The sequence below is a fragment of the Syngnathus scovelli genome, chromosome 12 (genome assembly GCF_024217435.2).
Source record: "Syngnathus scovelli strain Florida chromosome 12, RoL_Ssco_1.2, whole genome shotgun sequence".
In the NCBI taxonomy this organism is placed as follows: Eukaryota; Metazoa; Chordata; class Actinopteri; order Syngnathiformes; family Syngnathidae; genus Syngnathus; species Syngnathus scovelli.
This window is the reverse complement of record NC_090858.1, coordinates 9,221,087-9,240,575: the sequence shown is the minus strand read 5'-3', so window position 1 is coordinate 9,240,575 and position 19,489 is coordinate 9,221,087. Positions and strand designations below refer to the sequence as shown.

At 39.4% G+C, this 19,489-nt stretch overlaps 1 protein-coding gene across 7 annotated transcripts in view; it reads left to right on the top strand.

Annotated features, from left to right (window-relative positions):
* Nucleotides 1-19,489, top strand: part of macrod2 (mono-ADP ribosylhydrolase 2) — a 277,199-nt gene that overhangs the window by 9,396 nt on the left and 248,314 nt on the right. The gene's annotated exons all lie outside the window — the stretch shown is intronic.

Here is a 19,489-nt window from a genome sequence, read left to right as displayed (position 1 = left end):
GAAATGGATTTTCCTCTGTTGACACAAGTGATTGTGTGGTTACTGTAGGGCTTAGGGAATGTGGAGTCATTATAGATAAAGTGCTTCCTTCTGTGGAATGAGAAACGCGTCAATGTTCTCTCGGCTATGATGAACAGTGCCATGTCTGAGAAAGGTCCAGAAGATATGACTCTATTAGGCTTGATTGACTTAATTCTGAGTGATCTTCCTGCTAAGTCAGTATTTTTTAGTGACTAATGGCTACTAAAGAGCACTATCATTTACTCTTATGGAAAGATGATCTCAGTAACTGCATTGAGATGTTTTTCTTTAAGCAGGTAATGCATGATTCGATTGCCAGTGGTGTTTACGTATTGCTGGCATGACTGTGGCTTGCATGCTAAGAATTTACAGATACTGGGCATGATTTACAGCAGGAATAGGCATGCCACACTCGGAGTTGCATCCTGATAATGAAAAAATATCTATCTATCCAATATTGAATTTGCTCACAACTCTGGTTATTTTTTTACTATTCAAACCCTTTGTTGTCGAAGGCTGGATCTTTTATACATTCATTGACAAATAAATTACGAAAAAAATATTAATATACTATGATATACGTTGATTCAATAAAAAAACACGTTTTGTACACATTTAAAATTATATTTTTGTGTTAGGAAGTGTGTGGTCCTATGTGCCCCTCCCCCAATAGTGCTAAATACATTTTTTGGCCCCTTCCATCATTTAAGTTACCCATCCTTGATTTATATCGTATAAAATTCCCCAGACAGCCAACCCAATTTAGTTTGACAAGATGTCATTTGCATAACACATGACAGCCAGGAATTTTCAATAAGTCTAGAAGCGTTTCAAAAATGCACTCGTTAATGCAAAAGGGTTCAAAGGTTTGCTTCAAGAGTAGCTATAGACAAGCTGATGATTTGTTGTCATGTACACACAGACAGCAGTGATACTTGACTTGGAGATTGTGCTACCTCCAACAACCTACATTTTGTTTAACCTCACTCAACTGTGGCACCATAATGGGATGATGGTTTCTGCCATTAGCATGATTAAACTGACAAATAAGTGACTTAAGAGAAACCCACTCAACTCAGAGGTTGCAATTTGGTTGGCCTTTGATGCCTCAGTTGGCCATGGAAACAATTTAATCTCTCTCTAATAGAATCTCCGTCCCCGTCCATGAGCAAACAAAGTAGATTAAGGTTTCCAATAAATCAAAGACTACACAGCCTTTGTGATGGATCAGAATTCCCAATGCGGTCAGTGAGGTTTGAATAAGCTGGTAAAACAAAACAAAATATCTCTCGGAACCATGAGAAGATGCCTGGCGTTAAAGATGGCCTGAATAAAGTAACAAACTCCATTTACATTACTTAAATACCCTTATGAACGTGTCAGAGTAATCTCAATTCAGCATACCTTTAAGTTTTTGAAGTGTTCATACTTTGATTAAGAGTAATAAAATAAAAATTCTGATTTTACTCAGTACCCAAGTACTTACTCTAATCCAGGGGTGTCAAACTCATTTTTTTTCCGCGGGCCGCATTGTAGTCATAGCTTCTTTCGGAGGGCCATTATGACCGTCAACCCAAATAATTGTATGAGCACCTCATATTATTTACAGTAAAAGCTACAAAACAAACTGACAAAAAACTCGTTTTCAAATCAGACGAGTAAAAACCGGTTATTAAAAGTGAAGACAATTTGCAAGTCTAGTAATGACACACGAATTTGATGCACAATTTGTCTTCGCGGGCCACATACAATGATGTGGCGGGCCGTATCTGGCCCCCGGGCCTTGAGTTTGACACCTGTGCTCTAATCATACTACTTGTTGCTTTTACTTGAGTCATATTCTAAAGTAACTTTATCCTTTGAGTGAAAAATTCAACTTCTCTCCCCATCTCTGTTGAGCAGTGCAATCACTGTACTTTTAGCTGTATCTAGGTCACCACTTTATGTTCTGGCTGATTGTGAAGCTAATTATATCTCAAGTGGCTAAAGTCTGTTGTTGTAAATAGTTAGTAGCTACCATTATTTTTATATGAGCCTTGGAGATAACATCCATCATTGTCTTACTGCCTGAAGCAGGTGTCTGTCAGAATGTAATTTGGGGAAAGTTGACCAAGGACTGTTGTGATTGCAATCTGTTTTTTTTTTTGTTTGTTTTTTGTCATAGGCCAAATACAATGCAGTGACTGTTATATTTATAGGCATCCTCTGAAAGCTTCCACGTGAGGAAGAGAAGATGAAGAGCTAGAGATTGGAGGAAGTTACGACAGGCAAGGGAGTCGGATGAGTGTGTTGTGTATCACCAGATGTGATTTCCCATGTTCCCCAGATAATCAGGCAGTACATGTCTAACCTCAAGCCGCTGCAGTTACCTGGTGGCTGGGCAGTTTTGTTGATTTAAAAATACACTAGACTGCAGTGGATATCTAATCTTAGTTGGTTTTCTATTTTATAGACTGGGATGCCCATAAAAATGTTCTCCAAAGAGCACCAGAGGTTCTTGATTCGTGCTCATCAGAAACAAAGTGCTTCAGTCAACACTGTATTCAATCACATGGTATCATCAATAATCATCAATGCTTAATTTTGTTTTTTAATCTTTCATTAACTACAGAAAACTGTTTATTATTTATTTTGTCAGAACTTTCCACAAAACTTGAACAACAAAATGTGAAAAACACCATTCAATGTCGAGCATCCGGACAATAATGAAATGCTTTGTCATTGCTTTGTGTACAACGGGATAGACAGAATGAAAATCAATTTACTGCAAGAGAACATTTCACCAATTTCTTTCCCTCATTCACGACTGCAAAGTAGTGTGCCCCCCTGTCGAGACAGCAGCAAGAGGCTAGTCAGTGGAAAATGAACACCTGATAACTGAACTCCCTGGATATTTTGCTAAATGAGCAAACTGGCAGTTTATGGCTACCTCTCAGCGTAACCTGCATGTTTTATAGATGAGAAGAGTCTCACTAAGAGAGAGAGTGAAAGCACCTCTCAAGATGACGCACTAATAGCCTCTAAGTAAAATTAGACAAATGTTTATGGGTGTTTATCATTGCACATTTCCAAACTTTCTTTCATGGCCCCAAAAGGATGCACATCAAAGTGGGAGAGAAACCTTAAAGCTTTTACTGAATATAATTAGCCAACACGTCAAAAAGCATGTGGAGTGCTCTGGTGCTTCAATCGTTGGACCAAAAAAAAAAAAAAAATGCCATTTGGTTGTTCCAACATTGTTGCTAAGATGAACACCGCAACACATTTATTTATAGACTAGATGGTATTCCTAATGAGCTGAACAATTAAGCGTTTCTCAAGATATGACTTGTAGTAAAGTAATATTCTTTTATAGCAATTCTATTTGCAATTCACACTCTTTAAGCAGTTTGGGTTAAAGATAACCCAAGTCAAAATAAATATAAATCAATAAATAACCCCAAAAGTAGTCAAATGAACAAGCCACAGAACAACAAAGTTTCTTGGATTATCTTTTGACCCAATTTGGGTTATTTTTGAACGCATATCAACATTCTTGTTTACATACAAATTCCATATTATTATGCTGCTATACTTTAGATGAGTATGACTATTTACCACCTTGTGGTTTGTTGCACAGACAGGTGTAACAGGACAAGAAGTCATGTCACTTTGGTTTGAAGCAGGTCTTAGTTGGAGAAAGAAGAGATCACGTTATCCACTCTGATCACCTCTTTTTAAGGCCTCAGGCAATTAAGCAAATATGCGGTCCAACCGACCACATCATAGTAACTCTATAGCCCATTTGACATCATCCTTCAATTTCTCAACACCTCTATAGCAGTTAGCTTGTCAGGATTTTGACCCTGCAGTGCAGGTCACCACTCCGAGACAAAGAGGGAGGAGATTCTTATCAGCACAGTTTTGCCCCCTTCAACCACCTGCACTACTAGTCCCACAAATGGTGAGCGATGACTTTTCTGAAACTCAATATCAGTGATATCATCAAGGTGCTTCTTCACTGCTCTCAGGCATGAGAGGGGTGTTGAGAAAAGAGGCGTTCGACACTTGGCTAACGGAGAGTGCCTCCGGGGAGTGCTGATCAGTTTGGTGCTATTAAGGGTGGTGTAATACAAGCAAGCAAGAAAGAAAGACAGGCCGGCAAAGACAGTGCAGGCATAATTGCAAAAGAGACTAATGCCACGTAATTTGGTTTGCGCCACTAACTCAGCAGCAGGGAACTCTTGAAAGATGCTCTCCTGATATGTCCATTGTGTTTAACCTTAAAGACTTTTAGTGTAATCATCAACATGTTCACATTTTTAAACATAAATTGTAGTGGGTTAGTGCCTATCAGTTTATCCTAAAAATAAATGCCAGCGTTCTTCTCATTAAATGCGACTGTGCACAGATTCATTTACAAATATTTTACAGTGAAATTTCTCAATTCCCTGTGACATTTGAGGCACCACAATATATTATGATGGTAGTAATAGTAGTGGCTTTTTATGTACTGCAGCATGTCCATGGCTAAGGTGGCTAACAAGAATGGGGAAACGAAATCATTTGTATACAAGGGTACTATAAAGGCAAGTTTGTGAAAAGGGTGACAGTAAAAAGGAGCATTGCGATTATTTTCATTTGGTTGTTTCATTGCTCACAATTGTAATAGTTTTAAAACATACTACCTCTGGCACCGACAGTATGATGTGAATAGGCCCTTTGTAATACAGCATGGAAAAAATGATATATTTAAGACAAACAATACATCAATAAATTATTCATACTGAAACTACTGTGGTTTGGGGATAACAAGCGAGTTGTTTACTGAGCCTGTGTTGACTTCTAATCAATCAATGTCTGCCAAACATGTTGCACAAAATACATTTTCTATCTGACTGTTCCATAAATATCAATATTTGCTCAAAGTTCTTGACTAGAAAGTTTCAACGGGGTTCCTGCCACTGATGAGGATGATCTTTTAACCCCCTTTTCAGAACATCTACATGGGTTTTGAGACATATGGCCTACGTGAAGCCAAGCCTGGTGTTCGACATGCCTGATTCGTTTTCTGGTTGAGTGCTCTTGTTTGGTTTTCTTCTTGTCGCCAAATACACCTAGACAGAGGGAGACAGTCAGAGGCTAAGCTCTCCAAAACAGATGGTTGAAATCAGTTTAACTCCACGAGTTAAATAACCCTCTTTATTTTCCAAGGTACCCTAATTGGTATTGTGTTTACGAAAAGCTTGTGACTTTAGGGTCAAACCGAGATTGCTTGGGTGTTTGTAAATGCACTGCTCATTTAGGTTAAGCCAAGGAATTTGTTTCCACACACCCCTGCCCCTTTATGACCACACACGGTGACTGAGAAGCTAATTCCAAGCTAAACAAAGCTTGGGATAACCTGTAGCTAGATTTAAATGTGGTTATAAAAAAAGAAAAGACCAAATCATGAAATTTGAGGCGAACATTTCAGCTCTGTGCGTGCTCGAAAGAGTCGATTATGGAAACCCTTGTGTAAGAGGAAGTTACAGTGGGTGTAGATACTTTTGCGCTGCCTGGGTTTGAAGAAAAGAAACGGGAGGATTTCAAAGAAGCTCTTCTACAATGAGCGCTTCAGTGCCTCTCACTGCATCTCCTTGTCACTCACACAGCCATGCAAGTGCGTAAACAGCTGGTCTTCGGCTGGCCTCTGAAAGCAGTTGCGGTAATGCTTCACACAAGGATGAAAAGGAAAAATGAGCGCTAGAATGATGTTGTCTTAAATTCTACAGAGTTTCAAACGTGTGGGGTTGTTTATTGTACTTAGCCCTGTGAATAGCATGGTGTCCAGGGTTTGGCGACTATGGTTGAAGTATTGAGCTGTTGATTGTTTGCTACTCGTTTTGCTGTGACATCCCCCCCCATCCCAAAAAAAAAAAAAAAATCAATTAAAAATGTTGTTTATTGGAGTTTTGAGGAACAAAGTAGTAATACTGTAATTGTGCCTATATTTAATTCCATATGTACCCGTGCATAAAAAAATCAAATCGTTTAGCATCTGGTTAATTAATTAGGTAAACTGTGCTAAAACCATTGAGCCTAAGGGTTAGGCAAATAATAGTGGGAAACCAGATGTATCCTTTCATTTTGTGACCAAACCAGTATCAAAGTCAAAGTCAGCTTTATTGTCAATTTCTCCACATGCCAAAGACACACAAAGAAACCGAAATTTCGTTCCCCCCTATTCCACGGTGACAAGACATGGCCCACAATAGACAATCAAGTAAAACAGTGAACAACAGCGTGCAAGATGGTGTCTTTGAGTTGTTGGCTGTGACAAAGTGGCTGCAATTTTATTCAATCGGTCATGTTATAAAAGCATTTGCGCTTTAAGTGGATATGCATGCTTTAGTCACAGTGAGTGACAATGTTTGCTGAAAGTGGGAAGACAAACACTTAAACAGGTGATCAAAGCAATCTCAGGAGAAACGCGTGGAAGATGTAGGTGGATCATCCGTCATGGAATATACGGTACATCATGTCCAATGCGGTCCCGATGAATTTCAAACTGGCAGCACTCGACTGAGAAAAGTAAAAGGTTGTCAGGAAAGCTCCCTGCCTGGTGAATTAAATAAATCTTTCATGAATCTTAAACAGCTTGCTGTTTTTTTTCTGCCTGCAGTTTTAAAAGACCAAAAGGTTTAGAGGAAAAAAAGACTACAGGCTGACAGAAGGAATCTGAATACATTTGCATTCATTTTGTAACATTAATTTGTCTTCTCGCTAAGAAGCGCTTCTTTGTTTCCTCGTTTCAATTTTGCCCCATTGGAGGGGAAAATGAAAGACAACTTTACATATATTTTTACTGTACTCTTGTCTTGTACTTGTTTTTAAAAAGTGACTTCTTCACTCGTACTATTAACATGACTTTTTTTTTTTACTAGTAACACAAAATTCTGATGGCGGCGCCCTGCAGTACAGAGGCTTCTTGAGCTCCCAGGATTAAGCCCCTTTATAATAACTTCAAAGTTGATTTTAGTGGCATCTCAATGCTAATAACGCATTCATTTATTTAACTTGCATATTTATCTGGTTGTCATAGAAATTCTACATATGGCTTATTTCTCCTTGCAATCCATTTGATTTATCATTACATTATGTTTCATGCAGAGTAAAAATTGGGCGAAATGGGAACTCAATAGAGTTATTTTAGTAAAATCTGACATCTCATTTCTGGCACTGTAAATTTTTGGCTGTTTTGATGAGTCCACCCACACTCTCTTTACAACAATCGCTTGTGTTTTTTAAAAGTAGACAAGCTTAAACAGATCTAAATGGACCTTTGTTCATGCAAAGGGCATTGGAGGAGGGTAAATTCATTTACAATTTGCAGAAGACTCTTCCTTTTTCTTGCTCTGGGCACATACTGTTTATGTATAAAACAATCCTCTTTATTTCAATGTATGTTGTTGAATTTTCAACACTTTACATGTCTAATAAAACAGAGTTAATGTGCTTTTCTGCCAGCCAACATTGAAGGTCTCCTCTGCTTTACTTCAAGTAAGCCTGCTTGTGAAGACGATCCGTCCATACAGCTTTGGTTTCAGCGCTTCGCTTGCTGACAAATGTAAATCAGCAGTAATAGATAAGGACCCATAAAAGCACCTGCACATGTAATGTTAATGCTCTCCTTCACATAAGCTTGCATCTGAAAGGCTGAGTCTAAAGGCCATGAATAAATCACATGCTTTTCAGCAAAAAGATTCTTTGCTTTTTATATTTGCTGGGCTTTTTATTGCAGAGTTGTTTTGGTTGATGCAAACTCCTTCCTCCACGTTAAGCCGTAAAGTGAAGCAGCACTGTGTGGGTTGAGCTGGAACAGGTTACTCTTACCATCGGACATGAAAATGTTCCAAATCTGCCCTCAAGTTTTGGATAAGGGATGCTGCCAAACACCATCATGCGAAAAATATACATTATATTATACATACTATTATATATTTTTGATGCATTGAAATTTGCCTAGGTTTCTTCTCATACTCCATTCCAAACAGGACCACACTCTGGTATTAATAGTGGCTGCTCTTTTTAAAGGTAGGCTACTATGGAAAATAAAGTTGCCTTGCCTGGCTTGTACCTTAAATGAGGAAAAATGAGCATATTTGTGGTTTGATGAACAATAGATTTAGGTTTGGCGAGGTACTGTATAGGTGCTGCACCTTTGTGAAGAAACACCAACTGTCTTCTGATCTTGCATGGAACAGTCTTTTGAATAGCCGTCTTGAATTCAGTTGTTCATTTGGCTACGTGAAATGTAGTTGTGCAATGTAGTTAAATGTCGAGATGCAATCATTGACGTGTACAAGGTCTGATGTTATTCTTCTGGATTGAGTTAAGAAAGACCTCTGTTCATTTTTATATCGCAACCTCTGAGAATCTTTCTGAAAGGATATTCAAGTCTGTTTTAGTCGAATGAATGATCCATTGTTCAGTATATTGTAAGCATTTTTTTCAAATGTCTTCTTTAATGTCTCCAAACCAATGGCTTGGTATGATCTGAGATTCACATCTGCTGTATTTCTTCTAAAGACCGTTTGGCTCGTCTTTACCCATCGGGCCGAGGTAGCTTCCGTTCCCCGCAGACGACATATTAACTCAGCCTTTTTGTTGGACTAAACTCAATTTCTTCCTCCAGTGCTTCTGAACTGCATCATCAGAATAGGGTGCAGTAAAGCTCTCACATGTCCCCCATTGGGCACATTTGAATGGGTGCCACTGTACAAACTTCCACTCTATTCGAAACTCATTTTGGCACTTGTTCCTGTTTTTTGCCTTATACTCAGCTAGCACTTTTTTTTCCCCTGCTCTGCTTTTTTATTTAACACACCTACTTATCTTATGGGAAGCATGTGTGTGCGTGTGTGTATATAGTATGCACTTGCATGTATTGTGATTTTTATCTGAATCCATCCAATAATTAGATTACAATGCCCACTGTAACAGGAAGGAGACTGGCAAGCAACCGCAAAACAGGATGTCAAGCAACTCAGCTTTTGCAGGTGCCATTTTAGAGCCACAATGTCTTACTGGCATGATGCCTGGGAAAACCCTAATTAACATGCTTTGTTTGCCTCAAAATGGCTCGACTGCATCTTGATGAAATGACATCATTGACCATATCATCACAGGTTGTGGCCAAACCCAAAGAATGAATTGCTTTCTGTAAGCATTGATCAGGTTTTGTAAAAGAACTTGGGATAGATGTGTAGCATTGAAACACAGAGGTCACGTGACACCAGTTTAAACGTGAATAGTGAGCAGTTGTGTATTTATTTATTTTTTTCTTACACACATACTGTTCATTGCAATTTTAGTATGGCATCTCATTGCAAAGAACACTCTGAGAAGATGGAGGGGGGGAATAATGGTTGCTCCACATAAAGATTGCCTAGTCTACAAAAAAAAAATAAAAAAAATCCCAAGGCCCTCAAACTGAACTGCAGCACTGTCGCCAAGACCAAGCAGCAGTTTAACAGGACAGTTTCACTTAAAAGAAGTTGATGAATGCTGCTCAACAAAATCCATTGTATAACTGCAACCTTGCTATCTATTAGTCTTACCCTTGATTTGGCCAGTTACTCAACCTGCAAAACTTTTATTCAATGGCATCTGGGTGCAGGCAGGAGAAAATGGCAATAAGCCCATCAGAGATTAAACTTAAATAGTTGATTTGATTGTTTCTCTTTTGCGGGTGAGCTTTTACAATGGCTCTGATCAGTCTGAATTAGCCTTAGCAGGAGGGAAAGAAGGGGCACTGAGAGGGGCCACAGCTAATCCCAGGATATTGAGTAGGATTCCGAGGATGAGGCTGCGCTCCTTTGCTTTCCCGAGTGTGACTGTGGGGATGGGGCACCCCCATGTGCAGGCAGGGGGATGAAGGAGAGAGGTGGATTTGGTCTGCTTTTTTTCTCCCTATTGTAATAAGACTTTTCACAGTTTAGGGACATGCTATCTGGGATTCTCTGCCCACTCAAGTGAGTCTTTTTTGGGGGTAGGTGGGTGAACAACCAGCCAGTGTTGGCCTCTGAGGATTAGGCCCGTTGGGATAATCAGGATCAGTTCACTGTGTCCTGGAAGGGGGTCTTAAAGTCTATGTCCAGCAGAGAAGAAGCGGGGGCGTCGCTGCTTTATGCTGAAGCTGACTTGTCCACACACCCCCATCGCCCTGAACACACCTGCCTTTGCCCCTTCTCCATGCATAACGCAGATGACACAGTGCAAGATCACTTGTAAAATTAAATCTGAACTGGTTATTTTAAAACCCTTGTCGAACCAATTACGCTCTGTGCTAATGAATTGATTAGAATTCAAGAAAATAAATTATCTAATTCAACGGTGATTAAGTTTAGTCTCCTGAAGAGTCAGAGTGTAAGGGATACCAGGTTTGGACTGGAGTCACATCTGCTTTTCCCATTATCCATACCCTTTTCTGTATTTTGTGACAAACCTTACCTAAACAAAAGCCCAGGAAATGGGTGGAACTGAACAATGTAGGGCCTTTGACGCAAACGGATACCCAGGTGGAGCAGCCGTTCTTCCTTAATTTAACTTGGACATTTTTGTTCACAGTGCAACCTTAATTCAGCTTCCTGTAACTGTTTGCCATTCACATCTTCATCGGTGAGCTGGCAAGCTGTCCTTAAACATATTTACAGTAAGATTCTCCACAAAGGCTGCCTGCTTTTTGCTGTTACTATGACACCATCCGAACAACTGCAAGTATGTGTTTAGCTGGTGACCAACTTCAGCATGTGCACCGAAAGAAATGGCCGCAGCACAAAGGGCAACAAATAGGGGCTTTCATATCTTAGCTCGCCCTCTTCTTTTGGATGGTGGAGGGTTTGAATGGAAAGCAGTGTTTTTGTGTGCGTGTGTGTGTGTGTGTGTGTGTGTGTGTGTGTGCATTAGCCAAGTTACATACCAAAAGCAGTGTTGGGGAAATACTATATTGGTGTGAATATTCTTCACATCGCATATGCGTTTTTGTGAACATTTGAAACCGTCTGCTGCATGTTGTTTGAATTTGTCCTAATCTCATTTTTATTGCAGATAAAGTCTATGTTGCTTTTAGTCACCCACACCCTCTAAATCCAGCTGCCACATAACTGAATCTCTTTTCACATTCTTCCAAAAAATACATCGTGCTTCATACGCAGTCCCTATACAGATTGTTAGACATAGCAAGAAAAGAAAAAAACATCTTTTATGCCATAACGTAATTTGATTTGTAAAGTGCTGTTGTGGCAAAAGCTGTAATGAAGGCACCACATAAAGATTTATTGTATTTTCCTCTCAAAATAAAGCAGATACTGACTTCCATAATTCTACTAAGAAACAAATCACATATTCATATTCTAGTACTTGAATACTGAGTAATGAATACACAGAAAACGTGAAATCACTATTGTGACACCTTATTAATTGCATATTTTCAATTATCCATGCAATGTTTCTAAGCATAAGAATAACGTATGATGCACATCGCCAAATAACATTTGCTTATCATTTAGCATTGACACAAATGTGAGTCACAGCTGCATTCCTACCAGTGTGTTAGCCTGCAGCTTTATTAATCGTGTTCTGGAGCTCAATGGAATGCCCAGATAACAAAACAATGCAGGGAAGCCCTCATCTTTCCGATGCTACAATTGATCACCAATTCAAGTCGTAACTGCTGAAAATTGAATTTATATCTCCGTCATTGTTCATGCACCACAGTGCCGATGAGATGGCCTTCCAGATTAACGATAATGTGGGGGGGGGCTAAAATGGTTTTGGAGACGGTCCGTGTATTTGATTATCTCTAGATGGCTGAGGAGACTAAGAGCAGCCAGTCAGACTCTTATGTGAAAGTACTTAATGAAAATCCTGCTTGAAAGGTAATTGGGAAATGTTTGTCTGGGTGCATGCTTCTCAGCTTACTGTATGGAGCCTTTAAGCATCTCTTCACTCTAGCCTACGCATTAACACGCACATTGCAACACATTAGGCTTTTGCATAGTTTTTAAATACATTTTATTGTAGTGATAATCCCACATGATGGTGATGTGGTAGAAATGTTCAGGCAATTTCCTCTTCACCTTTACCAAAAAATATATGAAACCAAATCTAAATATTTTTCTGTAAAGTGTATTGACAGCATTCCTCTGTGGTGGTCAACTCATGGCTCAGCACCATAGTGTTTTTTACTATAATAAACTGAATTCCTCAATCAAAGTCTCTTCTAAAATAAATTGGGTTGCGGCATCAAACAGAATCTCATGTGTCACGTATTTAAAAATGCTGTCGACGAAGCTGTGATGAACATAGACCAAAAAAAAAAAAACTCGCATAACATTTCATAAAAGAAAACACTGTGCCACCCCCCTCCACGGCCAAAATAAAATAGATGGTGGTCGGGCAGCCTTCGTTTTAGTTTGTCTCATTCAATTACTTAATGAACACGGAGCGCAGAGAGCTTTCATTAAGGGATTTTTTTTTTTTTAACTTCAAATTATGTATTAGTGTTACCAATAAAATCCAGTTAGTTGATACATCTACTAAACTTTTGCTTCTCAAGACTGTTTTGTTCATTGAGTCTCATTTGAAACCCTAATCCAAACAATGCAAAGGCACTTGGGGCTTTCTGCATTAAAACTGCAATTGATGCAAAATACCACAGGCGGAGTAATTATATTGAGTTTGGCATGCCCAGAAGGTTCCCAAACAGCAATTGACCTGCTATGTAAAACGCTATATAAATAACTTATGAAGTCACATTAAAGCTAAATCCACTGGTGCGCGGATAATTTCAAAACCTAAAAGCTGAAAACTGTGATTTGGAAAGTTAGCACGCCGTGTTGTTTGCCAAAAAGTCCGTTAAATTACTACGGTAATGGATAATAATTGTATTAAATGGGTTTCCAAACTGGAACTACTAAGCGCATTTTAGATCTCTCGCTCGCTCTCTCTATCTTGCTGTCTCTCAAGGCCTAATAGCATTGTTGCAACTCAAAATAGACTCAATAATTTATGTGAGCCACTGCAAGCGGAATCCAAATACAGAACAAGTGTTGCCTGTTCTACACAAATTAGATGACCTTCTTGGAACTAGGTTTCTCGAAAGACTGAAACTGACTCGAGCACTTTAACTTCACTACATTTCCAAAACAAAGTCACATGGTTGTGTGCCATGGGCTCTGTGCTATCCTTGTCTTATAGTGACAGCCCCCCCCCCTGCACCTTTTGTTGGTATTTTTCTCCTCTCCTGCTTCAGTCTGGCTCAAACACATTAACTTTAATTTTCACCTTCCTAGAATGTTGTGCACTTTCTGAATTTGTTCATTGTCAAGTGTCGATTAAAATGCCATCAGCCAATAAAGTCAGTGAATAACCCATGTTAATTAATATCAGAGGTTTATGATGTGTGGCCCCGTCTCTACATAGCTTTAAGCACTTGATAATCACTTGGCTGTGCCATGTAAGTGTCTAGGCCGAGCGCAATGGCGGTCATCAACCAAAATGAGGTCCAAGTCTGAAATGGAATGGACTGGTGAAGTGCGGGACCATTAAGGTATTTTTACCACCAGCTTTGCTTTTTTATCCAATAGCCACAAGATTGATAGTGTCTTGAATTTCTATAATCAATGTATAATATATTCAGTATAATCTAAAATCTCATGTCTTATATGTCAAGACAATTCCATCAATGGGACAACATTCACCTTCACAGTATTTGAGCTGTACTTGGGTAAGCATGAATAGGCAAACCCGCAATTAATGTTACTGCCAGCATGTGTAATCACCCACCATGGCCCAGTTACGGCATGAAACACTGGTTAACACAAAGGTTTCAATTAATCATCCTCTTAGAAAATTTGCATTTGTCAAGGATTTCTTGATGAAGCAAATCTACATTTGACCAACTTTCCATTAAAAGAATGCCTGCTTTGAATGTGTGAAGCAAAATGACAAATCTCTTAATGCAAGGAAACCAATTATGATAATATATCGTCTTCTCTGTGTCAAATCCGCATTAAAGCTGATCATATTAACTATGACCAGAAATTTAAAAGCCCACCAATCAAAACCATTTTCTCTTTAGAGCAGGCTCTAAAATGCTAAAAAAATTGTGTTTGGCTGGTTTGTACACATTCCCCAAAAATTGTGGACGCCTTTCCTTTCTGGCCCTGCGTGGACTCCATTAGTAATGACAGACGGGAGCTTTGTGTGGTTTGGGAATTGGTGACTGAGTGACCTCAGAAGGAGCACCTGTCCAAGAATGGACCTGCTGCTCGCTGCGTTGCGCCGGCGGGTGCGTTTGGCATTAACCTCACTGTTGTGTTCGTCGATCCTCACTAGCCCCTCACCCCAGCCGTAAGACATGCATATCCTGCCAGATCCTATCTGTCATCAGGGGATTAATTAAAATGCTACACAGCAAAGGTACGGTATCCCTTTGGGACTGTGGTATATACATGAATGACATGCTCATGTGTAAGAGCCCCAACAGAGAGCCATGTCTGACATAGCACGCTGTTGTTGTCACCTCAGGGGACCTGCAACAAATGCATACATTCACCAATGGAGTGACAGCTCTCATATCGTCGTTTTTTTTCTGCTATAGTGTACAATAATTCATTGGCCGTATATATTAGTAGCCATTTTGAGGATGCCCCCCCCCTCATTGCCATATGGCCCATAGAGCTGATTTCCATTTGCATAGCGCTTCTTGCTGTGACAAAGCTGTCATCAAAGTTTCAAATTATCTCTCTTTGTTGAATTAAATCAATGCCTGTCTGAAAAGGCATGCATTCATTTGAAAGGACTTTAATAAATTGAGAGACAGGGTTACTCATTTAGCTCAGACCCTCCGATGCCCTGGCAGAGACAATAGCTGTGAGCAAAGGATGCTAAATGAATTCTCTTGTCCTGTGTGCTGTCCCTAGATATCAACATAATTTGATTAGTGACCTGGTAACATGAATGTGTAGGACCTCTCTTCATTCAAGTCCAATGGGGCTCCAGGGGTGAGAGTCCATGTTTCAGAGCTCAGCCCCCTTCTATTGCAACCCTGCCCTAGTGTCATGTATACACCCAACCGGACGACTGTGTGATTAATGACTGAGCTTGTGGTGTCATTGACAACTTCTGGTGACTTTACACAAAAGGCACCCACCGTGTCACATGAACACTATTCTGGGAACATGTGCCTGTGTGATATGTCGGGGAATGTGCAAGACATAGGCTACATTTCTAGATTATACACTATAACGATATGTCGTAGCTCAGCTTTATTATTGTTCAATATTTCATTTAAATCAATTTCCTGTAAAGCTTTTTAGGCGGGCTCTGCATTAAATGCAACCAAAGCCCTCTAATAGTTGCATAATTTGGTCAATGTGCCTTTCCTGGCATCTCTAATGCAATAATAGAAGATTATGTTCATGTTTATCTCTTTGGCAGTTTCGTCTCATGCCAGTGTCTTCCATGAAAATGGAAAGTTTCTACTTCTGGTTGAAGTATATTTCTATCCAAATTGTGAAGCTTCGTGTCAGCGTTATCAGGGCTTTCATTTGTATCCAGTCTGTTCTGGTTGTCTAAGAGCAGCCAGAAATCTGATTGCCCTGAGAATAAAACTGCTTGGATAATGAATGTTCACAGGCATATCAAATTGCTTTCTTCAGCTGTACTTTCTTTATCAATCTGTCATCTAAGATTTGTGTCAAATTCAAATGATCAATCCCCTTGCTACCTTTTTCAACATTTATTGTTACAGTTCAGAAAAGAGATCGCCTTTTGCTCATAATCAAAGTTAATGCATGACTTAAAGTGAGAAAAATCAGGGGTATTTTTCATATAAAAACCGTGTGAGAATTAAAACTACAGCAAACTGCACAATAAACAAAGAAAATGGAAAGAAAAATGTAACTAGGAACAATAAACAAACAGTGGTTACTGTCTAACATTTGTCAACAATCTTAGTACAGGCAAATTGAATTTTTAATATGCATTTCAACTTGTCCTAAATTGTATCGAGAGAAACAGAAATAGCCTTTGTTTTAGTTTTATAGTGCATCAGGTGCATTCAAGACAAAACAGGACTTCTCAGATAAAAAAAGAAAGAAAATCTTGTTATATCCAACACTTATTTCCAATAAATACAGCCAAATTGACTTTAATTGCTTTGACCTGAGCCCCAAACTGTGATTAACTGAGTTTTAAAATATTACTGAGGTTGGTCCCAGAGAGAAAGAGAGAAACAAATCAGCTAGTATGAAAATTTGTGAATGCTAAACAGCAAATATATTAAATGTTCACAGTATATTGTTAGCGGGGGAAAAAAGGGGATTACCAAGGATCCTAAGAAAAAAGTAGATAGCTGGATGCAGGGACATTGCCAGATGTTAGTTTAAGCCGAGTGTTGTGTGCCATAGTATTTACAGACACACACACATCATTTTTACTTTGACTGCACAAGCTTAGGATTACACTGCTTTAGATCATTTAACTCCTCAACGGGTCTAGCGCATCACTGAGTTGAAATGCATTCATTACACTCTTATTCAAAAGTTTATTCTTCACCTCATTCCCCTTTCCTTCCTCTTTGGGTTCATGGCTTTGAGAAGTTGCCTTTCTCTGAAGACCCCATTCCATTTAGCTCCCCTCAATGGGGAAGGAAATGACTTGTGGGAGCAGATTCTTCTCACACAGTGAGTGTAATCGTGTGGCTGCGTGTCACAGGCACACCAGTGACTAGGTTTTAATTAATCCTACATGCCACTGCCATCGCCCCTAACCTTTTGTAATTGTTACAACCAATTTATTTATTGCACTAAATTGACTTTTCAGACAGTGTTTTTTGTGCTATCGGTGTTTAGTTGTAGTTCTAAGGGACAAAGTGACTGCTGTAGGAAAAATAAAATGCACATTCCAACTCTGCCTCCATTTTAATTTATTGTGACTTGGCGAAAGCAGACGTTCTATAAGCCAACGTGCGTGCGATTAGCCTGCTAACAGCTGGAAGTAATGAGCTATGGATGGAGCCACCTTGGTATGCAGATCCTGCATCAGCATTTAAACATGCTGAGAGGAAGAGATTGAAGAGTTGCCATGGCCTCCCACTGCTGAAATGTACTATGAGGTCGGACCCCTCAAACCTTTTGCAATGAAACAAATGTTCTACTCAATCAGAAATGGAGGCAGAATGAGACGCAGGGTCGATTAAGATGTGAGGGGGGATGTGGTGCTGATCTCATAAAGGGCATCAGGAGATGCATGGCCTTTTACAGGATCATTTAAACCACTTAATGGGGGACAGGAATTAATGGCTTCCATTGAGTGGAGTCAATTATATGGATATTTTCATAAAATATTGTGTATACTTCATAGTATAATAGAATACCCATCGACCTCCTTGCGTTTTGTTTTTGACAGTTTGCTTTAAATGAGAGGAGCGGCTGTTGTATTTCACAGTGCGTTTCTCCTCTTTATACAGTGTGTGGTCTTTTCTTCTTCTTTGAGGGAGGCACAGTCTTCATTTTGACAGCTCTTGTTAATTAGTATTAATATCAAATAATTTACAGTTGCAATAGATGTATGTGCAGGCCTTGTGCTCTCAGGCATAAAATTGGATTCATTATGATGACGGAGGTTCTGCTTAGGTTTTTTTGGCCCTGTGGTTTCAGGTCACTGGGTAAAGTGATGGAGAGTCTTCTGGTTTTAGGGAAGGGGTGGGGCAAGCTGGTCAGCGCCAGAGAAGAGAGGACAAGTCCTCAACACAGTAGCACATCACTCACTGGCATCTCTCTCAATGGCCACTCTGTTCTTTTACAGCTAGGTCTGGTGACTAAGCGTGACAAAGTCCAATTTCGATCTTGAGAGGAGGGAAAATGGTGGGAAGAGACATTATTTGTCTTAATTATGTCAAGAAATTGCATCTACGAACAACAAATCAGCACTTTTTTCAACATAAACTATTTAAGTCACTCACAGATGCAAAGAGTTTAGTTTTGAGTTTCATTTAAACTACAACCTTCTCCTCTTTCATCATTTTGTTAACTTAGCATGATCAGTGACTAGTTACTTTAATGTTGACCTTGTGGAAAAAAATAGATGCACGCACCAAAACATTGCAATAAGTTTTATTTAGAACACAAAAAAATCTAAATAGGCTACCCCAGGCACTTGTTTCCCAAGTTAGAAATCGAAACAAAATATCCACAATGAATTTTCATGTTTGAAAGATGCAATGAAATGTGCTAAAAATGCACAAGACTAAATAATCAAAAGGTATGTATGAAGTGTTGCCCCAATTCCCTGTGACTTCACCCCAAACCGCCTGCGTTTGCTGCATACTGGGGAGTTAATTTATACCCACAGTCTCATGAAAATAAATTGATCTTTTTTAGACACATACACGCGCACACACACACGCACACGCACACACACACACACACACACACACACACACACACACACACACACATATATATATGTATATATGTATATATATGACCAGTATATTTACGTGTAATGCGCCAAAGAGTTCCAAACTTGACAGTTTTGTCCATTTTTTTCCAGCACCATACTCTACTGCATATTCTAAAATTTGTATTTTCCTGTCAGAGCTTGCCTTTATTTTTTTGTTGTGGTCCTTTAACTGATTCACACTAGCCCAAACAGGCACACTTGTTATTAGTATACTAGCGGAGACGAACCGGTGCTGTTGGTCATGAAGGGGTCATGCAGTGATGCTTTGATACCAGCATCTATAGGAATGCAAATGTGACCGTCTGCCTGACCAGCACCTTCCAAAATGAATAGTAGCAGCCAGGAGCAAACACTGCAGCTGCACCATTAGCTCTGATCATTCGGTTCATAAAAGCCAAACTGTTGTCTGCACTGTGTCGCACACAAGGAGAAAAATGCACGTCACATTTTGTTTTGTCTCCAGCCTTGTCTGACCCCTCAGATGAGAGCATGAGAGTGATGAAGGAATTGTTTAAAGTGACCGATCAGATCAAGTCACCAATGATAAGTGAGGTCACGCGGGGTCGTCGTCAGTCCGGTTCATCAATTTTGCTCCATATGTGTTCATGCAAGTGACACAAAGCTGCTTTTTTGAAAGAGTTGTTTTCTGTGAAAGTCACAACAATGGAATTGTTCCTTTCGCTGTTTGGCTTATTTGTTGTTTATCACAAAGCGGCAGGAATTTGTCAGAGTGGTTTGCTCGTTTCAGAGCATTGAGGTAGCTGGCATGCTTCAGTCAAGCCCATGTGAACTGTTTACTTTAACAAAGAAGCCATTAATAACAAATGGAAGACTGTTGTTCAAGGTAATAGGGTAATTGGTCTTAAGATGCTCTTTGAATGCTCTTTATTAGAAGATACACTATTCAGTATGAGACGCGTTTGTTTTTTCAGTATTAGTTAAGACAAAATCATTTTTAAAGTTTTAATATATATAT